Consider the following 16,013-nt stretch of genomic DNA (forward strand, 5'->3'; position numbering starts at 1 on the left):
GATTGGAGATAGCATGAGGTCAGACCTCAGTGTCCACTGGAAAGAGCTGTCTCCAAGGTCCCTTAGGGCAACCCATACAATCAACAGGCTGCATACACTACCAAGGAGGCTACTGTTTGCAGCCATGGCACACTGGGCCCCCATGGACAAAGAGCACAGTCGGCTTAATTGGCTGCAGAGTGTACACAAATATTTATTTCCAAATACACTTGGGAGGCTATGAACTACCCTCTAATTACTTCATTATATCCCACAAGTTTGTTTTTTTCTTACTGTAAAGTTATGTCTTTATTTTTCCCCCTCAATAAAGTAAAAGGAAAGAGAAGGTAAATAAAGCTGAAAAGTAGAAGGCAAGGAGAGCAGAAGAGAATGAGGGCATCAGTGATAATGCACTAGGAATATTTTCAGCTTCAAGTAAGAGACTAGCCAAATAAAATTGACATAAACCACACACTCACTTATTTTTTAATTTTTTTAAAAAGATTTTATCCATTTATTAGAGAGAGAGAGAGTGAGCATAAGCAGGGGGAGCCACAGAGGGAGAGGGAGAAGCAGTCTCCCCGCTGAGCAAGGAGCCCAATGCGGGGCTCAATCTCAGGACCCTGGGACCATGACCTGAGCCAAAGTCAGACATGTTACTGACTGAGCCACCCAGGTGTCCCCAGTCACTTATTTTTTTAATAGAATGTTTAGAATTAACCATTGCCCAAGGTTTTTTGAGATACATTCACGTTATTAAGGACCAGGCTCTACTTTTCTTCTCTTGTCATTTTTAGTACATTAGTGGATTCTCCCACAAAGTCAGCCATAGCTTGAAGCAGTAGCTTTACATGAAATAATCCTAGACAGAACTGTTCCATATTCTGGGGGAAATAGTGGCGTGCCTGGGTGGCTCAGTCAGTTAAGCATCTGACTTGGTTTCGGCTCACATCATGATCTCAGGCTCATGAGATCGAGCCCACACTGGGCTCTGTGCTCAGCAGGGAATCTGCTGGAGATTCTCTCTCCCTCTCCCTTTGCCCCTCCCCACCTCTAAAATAAATACATATATCTTAACTCATCAAGCAATGCATGTTTGTGGGGAATCTGGTGCTAAACTATTTGTAGATGACCGCTTCTGGATCAGCATTTTGTATATAGTTGAGGAGCTCCCTCACTGAGATATGTTGAAAGTCAGCCCTTGACACAAGCGTTTGTAAATAAAAGTAAATTAAAAAAAAAAATCCTTAAAAAGGTGGGAGGGGGGAAATAGCAGCTATATAGACAGCAAACTGTATCTGCCATAATACTATGCATAATTTATTGAATAAGAAATAGATATGAAGTACTTTATACGAATAAATTTACTAAGGTTTTTTAGAGGGGAATTACAAATAATGAAATAATTATTTTGGAAAAATGGGGAAGGGAAGGGAAAATAAGGAAGTTTGTAGATGAGCTATAGTCATTTTTTCAGAGTAAAATTCAATAGAAAATGGTTAAAATATATTGAGAAATATCTATAAGAGAGGAGTATGGAAAGATGGTGGAGTAGGAGGACCCTATGTTCTTCCTCATCCCATGGGTACAACTAGACAACACACTCACATCAGCATAAATACCCCCCAAAATGACCCAAAGAGTGTCAGAATAAACTTTACAACTAAAGGTAGAGAAGAGGCCACCTCAAGGACAGTAGGAAGGACTGACACGAGGTATAGAACAAAATGGACGATGGCTGTCTCTGATCATGAGGGCACTGGTGGTACAGAGAAAGTCAAGAAACAGACTATCACACTGGGAAGATGGATCCCCATAACATTTGGCTTTGAAAGCAAGAGGGGGCAACTTTTTTGAGTTCTTACAACCATCAAGACTTAAAGCCTAGAATTTTAAAAATCAGCACACTTGGCTCTGGGAGAAGCTGGAGGGCATTATGGAGTTGAGTCCCTGTCCCTAAAGAGACTGACATCAGCCTGTGCAGATGCACTGTAGAACCAATAGTTTGAAAAACTCCTGGGACATACAAGAGTGAGAGTTACTTACTCATTTCAGCATGTCCTGGAGAGACAGGGCTCACAGGGAGACCCCTCCAGGAATAAAGGAGCTAACAAGTACCATTACTCCCCAGCATAAACATGGGGCTAAATGCAGGAAGCAGCATGGTGTGATCATTCCTATTTAACTTGCTTACACCAAGCTCTGCCACCCCACACTTTGGTGGATGTGCCCTTTCAAGTCATGCTTGCCTTAGTTCTGGTGTAGCAGGCCCCCTCCACCAGAAGATTAGTGCAAAACCCCACAAACATCACATATCTCAACTCACACACTTGCAGAGTTTTGGTTCTGGTGGCAGTAGCAGCAGTCTCATTTCACAAACAGATCAACATGCACCTTGTTAAAATATGTCCCAACCCTGCTAGGAGCAAAACACGGCCACAACAGGCAAAGAGACCCTCTGTAGATGACTGGACAGAAAAGAAAAACAGCCTAGACACAATAGCAGAACACGTGTAACATACATAGGAGACACTGCCTGAAGCACCAGGCCCTGGGGAACAAGGGACATTGCACTGCAAAGCACTACAAGACCTCTTTTTCATAAGGACATTACCTTCAAGACTAGAATATATAGTTGACTTTCCTAATACACAGAAACAGACAAAAAGAGTTAGATAAAAATGAGGAGATAGAGGAATATGTCCCAAATGAAAGAACAGGACAAAACCATAGCAGGAAACCTAAGTGAAATGTATATAAGTAATATGCCTGATAAAGAATTTAAGGATACCCACTGGCCTTGAGAGAAGAGTGGACATCAGTGAGACCATTAAGAAAGAGATAAAAAAGAACCAATCAGAAATGAAGAACACAATACATGAAATTAAAAATGCACTTGATGGAATAAATAGCAAGCTAGAGGAAGCAAAGGAACAAATTAATGACCTGGAAGACAGAGTAATGGAAAGTAATCAGCTGAGAAAGTGAGAGAAAAAAGTATTATGCAAAACAAAAATAGACTTTGGGAACTCAGTGACTTCATCAGGCATAATAACATTCACATTATAGGGATCCTAGAAGAAGAAGAGAAAGTAAAGGGAGCAGAAAATTTATTTGAAGAAATAGCTGAAAATTTCCCTAATCTGGGGAAGGAAACAGATATGCAGATCCAGGAGACACAGAGATGCCCCAATAACATCAACCTAAGGAGGTTCACACCAAGATACATAGTAACTGAAATGGCAAAAAGTAATGTTGAAAAAATTTTAAAAGCAGCAAGAAAAAAGAAGACAGTGACATACCAGGGAAACCTCATAAGTCTATCAGTGGAGTTTTCAGCAGAAACTTTGCAGGCCAAAAGAGAGTGTCATAATATATTCAAAGAGCTGAAAGGGAAAAATTTGCAGCCAAGAATACTCTATCTCTCCTTCTATTCTGAATTAAAGCTTTGTTGGATAAAGAATTTCTCAGATAAACAAAAACTAAAGGAGTTAATGACCACTAAACCAGCCCTAAAGAAATAGTAAAGGAGACTCTTTGAATGGAAAGGAAAGACCAAAAATAAGAGTATGAAAAATAAGTATAACTGTAAAAAAATCAGTCAAGGGATTCACAAAATAAAAGGTTGTAAAATATGACACCATATGCCTAAAACATGGTGGGAAAAGGAGTATAGAATGGGTTCAAACTTAAGTGACCATCAACTTGACATGCATCTTACATGCATATGATGTTTTATGCAAACCTATTGGTAACCACAAATAAAAAACCAAAAGAAATACAAAGAATAAAGAGAAAGGAATCCAAGTATATCACTAAAGAAAACCAGCAAACTATGAAAGAGAGTGAGAAGGATCAGAGAAAAAGTACAAAAACAACTATAAAACAAGTAACAAATGGTAATAAATACATATCTATTGATAATTACTTTGAATGGAAATGAACTACATACTCCAATAAAAAGATATAGGGTGACTAAATGGATAAAAAACAAACAAACAAAAGATAAGACCCATCTATGTGCTGCCTACAAAAGATTCATTTCAGACTCAAAGTCACCTGCAGATTGAAAGGGAGAAGATGGATAAAACACTTATTGTGCAAATGGATGTCAAAAGAAAGCTAGGGTAGCAATACTTAAATCAGACAAAATAAACTTTAAAACAAAGACTGTAACAAGATACAAAGAAGGTACTATGCAATAACACAGGGGACAATCTAACAAGAAGTTATAACAATTATAAGTATTTATATACCCAACACAGGAGCACCCAAATACATAAAACAGTTAACAACAAACATAAAGGAACTAATCTATAGTAATGCAATCATAGTAGGGGACTTTAACACCCTACTTATATCAAATGGATAGATCATCCAAACAGAAAATAAAAAAAGGAAACAGTGGCTTTGAATGACACATTGCACCAGATGGACTTAACAGATATATTGAGAACATTCTGCCCTAAAACAGCAGAATACATATTCTTTTCAAGTGCACATGGACGACTCTCTGAAATAGATTACATATTAGGTGACAAACAAGTCTCAACAAATTCAAGAAGGTCAAAGTCATACCATGCATCTTTTCTGACCACTATCAAACTAGGAATAAATCAGAATGAATAAATCAGAAGAAAAAGTCTGAAAAGAGCACAAATACATGGATGTTAAATAACATGCTACTAACAATGAATGGGTGAACCAAGAAATCAAAGAAGAAATAAAAAATTACATGGAGACAAATGAAAATAAAAATACAATGGTCCAAAATCTTTGGGATGCAGCAGGTAGTTCTAAGAAGGAAGTTTACAGCAATTTAGGCCTACCACAAAAAGCAAGAAAAATCTCAAATAAACAACCCAAACTTACACCTGAAGGATCTAGAAAAACAAACAAACAACCCCAGAACCAGCAGAAAGAAAGATATCATAAAGATTAGAGCAGAAATAAATGATATAGAAACTAAAAGAAAGAAAGAACAGATTAATGAAACCAGGAGCTGATTTTTTGAAAAGATCAATAAAATTGACACATTTTTAGACAGATTCATTCCAAAAAAAAAAAAAAAGAGAACTCAAACAAACAAAATCACAAATAAGAGAGACAAAATCACCAACACTACAGAAATACAACTGTAAGAGAATATTATGAAAAACTATTTGCCAACAAATTGGATAACCTAGAAAAAAATGGATAAATTCCTAGAAACATATACCCTACTAAAACTGAAGCAGGAATAAATAGAAATTTGAACAGACCAATGACCAGCAATGAAATTGAATCAGTAATTTAAAAATTCTCAACAAACAAAAGACCAGGGCCGGATGGATTCCCAGGCAAATTCTACCAAACATTTAAAGAAGAGTTAATACCTATGCCTCTCAAACTATTCCAAAAAATAGAAACAGAAGGAAAACTTCTAAAGTCATTCTATGAGGCCAGCATTACCCTGTTACCAAAACCAGACAAAGACACCACAAAAAAAAAAAAAAGATGCCAATATCTCTGATGAATTAGATGCAAAAATCCTCAACAAAATACTAAAAAAACAAATCTAGTAATTCCTTAGAAAAATCATTCACAATCAAATGGGATTTATTCCTGGGATGCAAGGATTGTTCAGTAATCACAAATCATTCAATGTGGTATCTGACATCAATAAGAGAAAGGATAAAAACCATATGATTATTTCAATAGATTCAGAAAGAAAAATGGAAAACATTTGACAAAGTACAACATCCATTCATGATAAAAACCCTCAACTAAGTAACTTTAGAGGGAACATACCTTAATAATAAAGGCCTAATATGTAAAACCCACAGCTTACATCATACTTAATGGGAAAATACTGAAAGCTTTTCTCCAAAGTTCAGGAACAAGACAAGGATATCCAATCTCAGAAATATTATTCAACGTAGTACTGGAAGTCCTAGCCACAGCAATCAGACAACAAAAAGAAATAAAAGATATGCAAATTGGCAAGGAAGAAATATAACTTTCACTATCTGTAGATAACATGATACTATATATGTAGAATACCCTAAAGACCACCAAAAAACAACTAAACTGATAAATGAATTCAGTAGTCATAGGATACAAAATCAATGTAGGGAAATCTGCTGCATTTCTATGCACTAATAATGAAGTAGCAGAAAGAGAAATTAAGAACACAATCCAATTTATAATTGCATTAAAAATAATAAAGAACCTGGGAATAGACCTAACAAAGAGGTGAAAGACCTGTGCTCTGAAAACTATAAAACACTGATGAAAGAAGTTGAAGATGATACAAAGAAATGGAAAGACATTCCATGCTCATGAATTGGAAGAACAGATACTGGTAAAATGTCTATACTATCCAGAGCAATCTACAGATTCAGTGAAATCCCTATCAAAATACCAACAGCATTGTTCACAGAACTGGAAGAAAAAATCCTAAAATTTGTATGGAACCACAAAAGACCCCAAATAACCAAAGCAATCTTGAAAAAGAAAAACAAAACTGGAGGTATCACAATTCCAGACTTCAAGTTATACTACAAAACTAGAGTAATCAAAACAGTATGGTACTGGCACAACATTAGACACATAGATCAATAGAACAGAATGGAGAACCCAGAAAAAAAGCCCAAAATTATATGGTCAATTAATCTTTGACAAAAAAAAAAAAATATGTGGTGGGGAAAAGACCATCTCTTCAACAAATGGTGCTGGAAAACCTGGACAGCTACATGGAAAAGAATGAAAGTAGACCAGTTTCTTACATCATACATAAAAATAAATTTGAAACAGATTAAAGACCTAAGTGTGAGAAAAACCATAAAAAAAAAAAACCAAGAAGAAAGCACAGGCAGTAATATCTATGACATTGCCCACAGCAACATTTTCTAGAGACATCTCCTGAGGCAGGGCAATAAAAGTAAAATTAAACTATTGAGACTACATCAAAATGAAAAGCTTCTGCACAGATAAGGAAACTATCAACAAAACTAAAAGGCTACCTACTGAATGTGAGAAGATATTTGCAAATGACATATCCAATAAAGGGTTAGTTTCCAAAATATATAAAAGACTTCTACAACTCAACAACCCCCCCCAAAAAAATTCAATTAAAAATGGGCAGAAGACATGAACAGACACTTCTCCAAAGACATACAGATGGCCATCAGATACATGAAAAGATGCTCAACATCACTCATCATCAGGGAAATGCAAGTCAAAACCACAGTGAGATATCACTTCACATCTGTGAAATGGCTAAAATAAAAAATGCAAGGAACGACAAATGTTGACAAAGATGTGGAGCAAAAGGAGCTCTCTTTCACTGTTAGTGGGAATAAAAACTGGTACAACCACAGTGGAAAACAGTATGGAGGTTTCCCAAACAATTAAAAATAGAGCTTCCATATGCTCCAGTAATCATACTACTGGGTATTTATTCCAAAAATACAAAAACATACATTCAAATGGATACATGCACCCCTATGTTTATTGTAGCATTATTTATAATAGCCAAATTATGGAAGCAATCCAAGGGTCCATCAGTAGATGAATAGATAATGAAGAGGTGATAAATATGCACAAAGGAATATTATTCAGCCAAAAAAAGAACGAAATCTTGCCATTTACAACAACCTGGATGGAGCTAGAGAGTATAATGCTGAGCAGAATAAGTTGGAGAAAGACAAATGCCATATAATTTCACTCATATGTGTAATTTAAGAAACAAATGAGCAAAGGCAAAAGAGAGAGAGAGAGACAGAGAGACAGACAACCGAGAATCAGACTCTTAACTATAGAGAAGACGGGAGGGTGAAATAGGGGATGGGGATTAAAGGGTTACTCTTATCACTAAATAATGTATAGAATTGTTGAATCATTATGTTGTATACCTGTATACCTGTAGCTAATATAACACTGTATGTTAACTATACTGGAATTAAAATTAAAAGCTGAATGAAAAATATCTATAAGAGAGTACATTTTTAAATAAAATTGGATTTCAATAAAATATATCTAAGAGACCTCGAAGTATTTTTTTCCCTACATAGAGACAGAACAGAATATGAAAATGAAGGGAGAAGGGATAGTTGATTTTTATGTCAAGTAAATATGTTCCATTTTAAAAAAATGATGTGCATAGCTTATTTGGTCAAAACTTAGAACATTTAATTTACTTTTCCAGAAGTCTTTCACTAAGAGAGAAGATTAACTGTCATCATACTAGGTCTTTTACTTCCCACTCTATGTATATTAAAAAAGAAATCTATCATGTCAAAATCCATTCCTTCCATTTTAGTTTCTTTGAAGCATTTCATAGTATCTCAGAAATTGATATGCCACCTCTTCAATTTGTATTTTAATTCAGTGAGAACTCCATCACTTGACTTTGAAGTAGACTCTATTATATTTCCCAAACACTGATTCTCAAGCCAACTGGAAAGTCTACAGTTCAACACTGTTACCTTGATTCTCCTCTGTATCATTTTTGGCCCCCTTATTCTAGGTCTCTCTCTACACATGTGTGCATACACACAGTTTCCTAAGTGATAGAATCCTTAGCTCAAGAATTCTTTCAATCCTCTATAATTTCTTTAAAGCATTCCTTGAAAATGAAATGAATCTCTGACACTCGCTGGTAGTACTCTGTGTCTGCATGTAACACAATACAGGCATCTTAGGATGTCCTCACCAGAGGCTCAGCTGTCTCCTGGTTTCATCATGTCAGAGTATTTTTAAAGAACTATATTCATGAAACAAGACATCTAGTAGTACTTTCAGTATGGTCAATGGGTAGCAAGGACTGACTCCTGGGGACCAAGAGGATTTGTGTGCCTCAGTTCTAAAGTGAGCTTCAAAAATTCGGACTAGATAATACCTAAAGTCTTTATGAAGGGGCAGAACTGGTCCAACCACAGTCCAGCACTACCATTGTTTCCTTAGAAGTAGAACTCTATGTCTAGCAACTGCCTTAGGGTCTTTCCAAAGAGGTACAGGAACTCTTCAAGATAGAGCCAGTATTTTATACTTGCACACAGAGGTCATCACAGGCCAGACAGTATTGACTAAAGATAGTGACAATCAATAGAAGGGTCAGGGTGTCAGACTCCTCTGCTGTAAGGTGGAAAAGTGGGAAAAAGAGTAAAGAGCAGAACAGGCTAGCCTGCACAAGCCTGAATGTTGCTTGCCAGAAGTAGGTGAGTAGGTATGGGGAAGACTATCAGATTCTTATTCACAACATTATGAAACACTTTATAAACTATGGGTTAGGCTCCAAATGTTAGCATTTAATTGTGTTAATTAAGCTATTATTTAGCTTTAACATTTAGCATTCCTCTAGACACTTTAGCATTCCTCTAGATACGTTGATATAGATAAATTAAATGGCTCCAATGGCTTCCTGGAATTGAGATGTCAAAACAAAACACTGTCTTTTGAGCTTTCTTTATCAAGAATTGGGCATATTCCTAGAATATAGTCCTATAGTCACAGTCAGTAACGTTCCTATAAACCTTTAGGCATTTACAGAAGGATTCTTTTTGTGAAAACACACATAAACACAATCCAACCATAGGTTAGTGTACTTTAGAAAGGAAGGAGTAGAGGAAAAGACATAAATGAAGGGGGGAGAGAGGGAAAAAAGAAAGGATAAATAGAACATAAGGTGATGCATATATGGATTATAAGATAAGGAATTTGAGCTTCCTATGTCTGTATTTATTTGTTTATTTTAGTTTGCCAAGGTAAAAATCCCAATTAAGAAAATTGACAGGGTTGGTATATATAGTAGTGACTGTCTCTAGAACTACAAAAAGTTTCTTTATGCCATTAACATATGTTGTGAATAGGAGAAGTCTTTAAACTCTTGTTAAAGTTAGATTAAGCTTCATTTCCCACGCCCTAAATGCAGAACTATTGCTTCTGCTCCCAGACCATTATGGGCCAAATCACATAAGCACAAATCATATACAATAGTTATGATTTAGTAATTGTAGTATAAGATTCTATCTGCTTAGATGTCAGAAGTAATGTTAAAATATAAAGCCCAGCTATAAATAGGGTAAAAATCAAAAGAGGCTAAAACTTGTCCTTTTTGCTGAAAAAACATTTGAAAAAGAATACAGCCATCCGTTTTTGGTTACACATACGCGTTATACAAAGCAGCTGTTTTTTACAGAACGTTTCATTTCTACCAACACTACCTTCCTAACTCAGCTCCTCTGTAGATTTTAAGTGCCTGAAAACTTTGCTTTATTTCCTCAGTACTTCAGAGTCTTCATTTAATTTAGCAATATCTATGGTGTGTTTGTGAAAATATAACTTTATAAGATTCAAATTTTATGCTAGCTTTTTTTTCATTGGGATAACTAATCAATTGTTTAACTATGTTGGCAAAGTTGTTATGTTCCACCATTAAAATTATCAAAAAAAAAAAAGAAAAATTAACAGCTCAAAGTTCAACTAAGCTTTGGTGAATTTCCCTTTAAAGCAGAATTTATTACTTTTATTGATAAATAATGTGCTCTACATGTAAATGCTACATAATCCATTTCCATGCCTCACTTGATTCAAGTGCTCAACTCCCTAATTAGGCATCTGTTAGACAATGAAACTTTGTTTTCCTGCACATAATATTGGTCTCTTTACTAATGTAGCTTGAATAATAACAACTTCTTTCTCAAGAGATTAATTTGATGCCTAAAGTGTCAGGAACAAAGATTCAACATTTACATTATATTAATTGATAGGGTGTGAATATTGTTATTATTCAAAGCCATGTATTTTTAAATAATATAAACTAAAACTTAAAAATTTTGAACACAGGAAAATACTGCATTAGCAACATCGATGAGTTAGGAATAGGGTTTCCGTGACTGTTTTATATGCTATGATTTTCAAACAGACCAATGACATATCATCCTTCTGTGCTTTGTCTATAAGTAGGGATATACATAGCCAGTATTTTCATCTGTATTCTTAGAAGAGGGCATCTTCTCCATTAGAAAATCCACAATGTACAAAAATGTCTGTTGATACTTGGTCATTAGTTTTATAAATGAAAATTGTTCAATGAAATCTACCAAATGAAAAGTGCAGAGTTCTAAATCATGTGGAGCTCTCCAATGTCAAGGTGGTCAGGTAGGACAAGGAGCTGAGCTGCAAGTTAACAATCAAACCTATTCACTAACTGTAATAGTGTAACAAGACGCAAAAGTAGATGCCAGCTCCCCGATGTTCTGTTTCTCCACATGGAACAACAACGCAATGGTTAGGTGACAGGAGAGCAGATGGGGCATTGTCTAACAGCTAGGGAGCCCCAAGAAGAAGGCCCTGCCTTTTTGTGGGCCTGAGGGGCTTATGGAAAAGAGAAGGTAACAGTCAAGAGTGGAGAAGTGCTGAGCCAGATTGGAGAAAAGTGTCTTCGTCAAGGTCCCCCATATAGAAGGTTCTGGCTGAGGCACCTGAAAAGTGCTACAGCCAGTTCCCCTGATAAAGAGGCTTCTGGATGGAGCTGCCTAGGTTAGGAATACAGATATATGTATGACCATGGCTAGCCTGAGGGACTAGTCCTTAACTGCAGTTCCTTCCAGAAAACTGTAATGCTCAGGCTGTGCACCAAGTCTAGTCTGAGAGGACACCTTACCCATGAGGCCTGCAAGGCAAAGATGGTGTGTAATTGCCTACGGTCAGGCCTGAAAGGTCATGTAGGGAATTTTGGCCTGGAGCCAAGCTGGACTTCTCAAATCAATCATGTCAGATTCAACAAATATATTCCATAATTCTCAAGACCTGTAGCCTTCACAAATAGCATAGCAGAAATTATTTGTGCTATTTTTCATCATTGAAATTAAAGTTCAATTCTCCATTCAAATATTCTACTCTATTAAGAATGTCCTTTTCTTTATATATTGTTGAATTTGGTATAAGTATGGTAAAGTGTTACATAACTATAATTTCAGTGTTCATAGAATACCTGACCTCTGATGCTATGGTATGTGACATTTAGCATGTGGGTGGAATACTCTCTCAGTCTGCGAATGACTGCTTTCTGAAGTTGGAATTTATTGCAACGATGGGTACAGCTTCTCTGAAAGAAAAATAGTACTTTTTAAAAATGCATCATTGTAAAGCAAAAAATATTGGCTACAACTATGCAGTTATACAAAATAATGAGGAAATAATGAGGAAAGAAGAATTACTGTTGAGCTGGAAACCTTTGATATTAATAGTTAAGTAGTAATTCATGAAAGTGAACTGTACATGAAATGTAATAAAGATGAAAATTTTACTGAAGTAATTTTCTCTTCATTATGAAAACATTTCTGATAATATTGAAAAGCAATGTAAAGAAAAAAACAATCCTGTTTAGCTTTAAAGAATTGAAAAAGTAATGGATAAATAGAGAAGTTATACTAGCTGCAAATCCAAAGAATTATTGCCTTACCAAGAAATTACAGCATTTAATCAAATATAACTTCCATCTCATTTTTAAATTAGTTTTTTTAAGGCAAAAAAAATGTGAGTTATATAGAATAGTGAGGACAAGAAATAGGGAAATTAACTTAGTTATATTATAAATATATATATGTTATGTTTTTAATATATATTACATATTTATATTATAGAAATAAATGTATTATAAATCTATGTTATATATTATAAATTATATCATTATATATCCCACACATTTACACAAGCCCTAATCCTTGAAAAAGTATTATTTATCAATTTTTAATTGAACAATGATTTTACTTCACAGGTTTTTATTAGTTTTAAGTCCGTTTCCTCTGACTTATCAAAAGATACGAATAGAATCTGAGCAAAGCACTGAAAGTAATAACCACAAAAATATACACATGCAAAACATATCACATGAGAGGATGTGATATACATTATCTTATAGTTCCCTTTACAAAATCACATGACTTACTGAGATGATCTAGAGCCTAGAAGCTAGGTATGTCTAATTGCATTTTCCCAGCTGTCACTGGTTTGTCACCTGGCTTGTGAGGTAACAGAAAACATTCTGAACTAATGGATCTACTGTGAGAAGCTCAAGAATAAAAAATACGAATGGCTTGGGAATTATGTAGGAATATTTAGAATAATCTTTAAAGTAATGACATACTTTGCAGAAAACTCAGCCATGAAACCAATATGTTTCCTAATTAGAGCTGAAAAATCATAAAATCACACACAAAATGATATAAACAGAATTCAAGTGTCCTTGTGCTGTCACAGGTTATATTTCTTTATATTTCTCTTCTCAAAGTAATGTGGTGGTGCTATGTAAGATTTTCAGCATTCATATCCTATAGTATGTCCCTTCACACTTTATTTATCAAGTAGTTTTATTACTTATGGTCCTGTGATTTCAACATATGTAAATATTGCACACAGTTGTAACTATAATTTAGTCTTATACAGAATCAAATGTTTTTCTTTCAAATATATGTTCCTACATGATAATTTAAATTACAATGAATACATTTATAAAATTGGAATTGTAGTTACTCAATAAAACTAAACAAATATTGTCTTATTAAATGCAATATGGATGCTCAAAGACTCCACATATAAAGTACCAAATCATATTTTTGTCCTGATTCCTGTATCTATTGCACTTAAACATGCGCCATGTTCAAATGAAACTGATAGTGCTGCAACAATTTTTTTTGTTTTACTGTTAGCACGTTTTGGGTTCCCTAAACAGGAAAATAGTGAGTGAAGTGCATGGATGTTCTTAATGCTAAATCAAAGATAATTTCTTTTCAGTATCAAATTATTTTTGATATTTGAATTGGAAACTCAATATAAACAAGCATAGAGTTCCAAAAATAATTGATAAAGCAAAATTCAATTAGTCAGATTTATCTCAGCTTCGTCTTCCTTGCAGCTTAATCAAATTTGTGAAACTTTATAACTTTTGGGGAGTTAGGATGTTACAAAATACTTTTAAAGAATACAAAGACAGAAGCAGGGTTATGCTATGGAAACTGATGCTACTTTTAGTACTTTTACTTTACAAAACAGCATGACTATTTTAGCTACTTTGCTAAGAATATACCCTGTTTCTGCTTCATCTATCCTGTGTCCTATAAACATAATGACAAGCCCTATGCTAGAGTAAAGAAGGGCTTGCTTGCAAGCATTGAAAAAAAAAAAAGGATTCAATAGTCAAATGATAATATCATCATGTCTTTATATTTTTGGCTTTTCTGGAGATTTTCACTTTGACCTAAAAGTACATACAAAACTACAAGTCGATCTCCAATTACATGGATTTGAGGAACATATATCTGTATATGCCTTCAGTATAGCTATGAGCAATCTTCTTACAAAATCTTAACATAGAATTCCAGGCTTGAAAATTTATGCAGAGTAATTCTGGCTTTGGATGTATGGAGAAATAGATAATGTATCTTCAATCCCTGACCCTGACCTTTAAAAACTAACCCTGCTAGAAATATGGGATTAGGTTTAAGAAGTGTTCTCACAGGGAGAAAGGGAAATCCCTAAACAAAATAAGCAAAATAGAACTTCAACGTAGATTATAAGAAAATGAGCAGGCATTGGGCTTGTGGGGAGGTCTTAGTTATTGTTCTTTAGCACCTAAGTGAGGATTTAGTACAGAGATCCCATGTAGAGCTGATACCCTCAGAGACTCCATTCATGTGAAGAGGGTGTACAGAGAAAATCTGCTTAATTGCACTTGGAGATGATGAGGAAGCTAGTGTGTCTATCTGGATCCTGAGTGGGGAAACATATCTTGAAATTCAAAGCAATGGATCCTCATCCACTGAGTTTTTGGTTCAGTTTATATTAACCAAATGGTTATGGAAACCATACACTAAGAAACCTGTACTATGAAATATGCCTTGGCCCAAAAGACAAAGGTAGGCATTGGGTACTAGGAAGAAGTAAATGCAAAATTCCTCTGACCATACAGGATCCCTATAAATAAAGCCCTGGGAAGGCAAGCTCACAATCCAAAGTTACAAAACATTAATATATATATATATATCTCCCCTATAAGAGAGTCACAGCTATGACAAACTGGATGAATAGTTCCTCAGAACATTAGGTAATTATGCCAACTTGTGGACATTATGAAGATGGGTGTTTAAAATGACTAAAAACACTATATAAAATTGAAACCATAAGAAATAAAAAGCAAAAATAAATAAGAATAGGACTATTTAAAAAAGAACTAAATATAAATTTCAGAAATGAAAAATTGCCATTGGAATTAAAATTTTACCAAATCAGTTGATTAGAGCTAGGTGAATGGAAGATTAGTGACCTGGAAGCTAGATAATAACAATGCATATTGAGTGCTTACCAAGCCCACAAGTGCTAAAAAAGTAATTGCTACCAAAAATCATAAGATACCTTGGAATACACCTAACCAAAGAGGTAAAGGATCTATACTCTAGGAACTACAGAACACTCATGAAAGAAACGGAAGAAGACACAAAAAGTTGGAAAAACATTCCATGCTCATGGATTGGAAGAATAAACATTGTTAAAATGCCTATGATACCCAGAGCAATCTATACCTTCAATGCCATCCTGATCAAAATGCCACTGACATTTTTCAAAGTGCTGGAACAAACAATCCTAAAATTTGTATGGAATCAGAAAAGACCCCAAATCACCAAGGAAATGTTGAAAAAGAAAAACAAAGCTGGGAGCATCACATTGCCTGATTTCAAGCTATATTACAAAACAGTGATCACCAAGACAGCATGGTACTGTCACAAAAACAGACACATAGACCAATGGAACAGAATAGAGAGCCCAGATATGGACCCTCAACTCTATGGTCAAATAATCTTTGACAAAGCAGGAAAAAATATGCAATGGAAAAAAGACAGTCTCTTCAATAAATGGTGCTGGGAAAATTGGACAGCTATATAGAGAAGAATGAAACTAGACCATTCTCTAATACCATACACAAAGATAAACTCAAAATGGATGAAAGACCTCAATGTGAGACAGGAATCCATCAAAATCCTAGAGGAGAACAT

General features: G+C 35.0%; 1 long non-coding RNA gene and 1 other non-coding gene across 2 annotated transcripts in view; both read right to left on the bottom strand.

Annotated features, from left to right (window-relative positions):
• The window catches only part of LOC145720322 (uncharacterized), a 217,015-nt gene that overhangs the window by 44,276 nt on the left and 156,726 nt on the right, over window positions 1-16,013 (bottom strand). The gene's annotated exons all lie outside the window — the stretch shown is intronic.
• On the bottom strand, window positions 45-178 carry LOC115938795 (small nucleolar RNA SNORA70). Its single transcript, XR_004073828.1, has one exon. It is a non-coding gene; the product is annotated as a small nucleolar RNA SNORA70 (small nucleolar RNA).

The sequence above is a fragment of the Leptonychotes weddellii genome, chromosome 2, assembly GCF_054177405.1.
Source record: "Leptonychotes weddellii isolate Sample4059 chromosome 2, ASM5417740v2, whole genome shotgun sequence".
Taxonomy (NCBI): domain Eukaryota; kingdom Metazoa; phylum Chordata; class Mammalia; order Carnivora; family Phocidae; genus Leptonychotes; species Leptonychotes weddellii.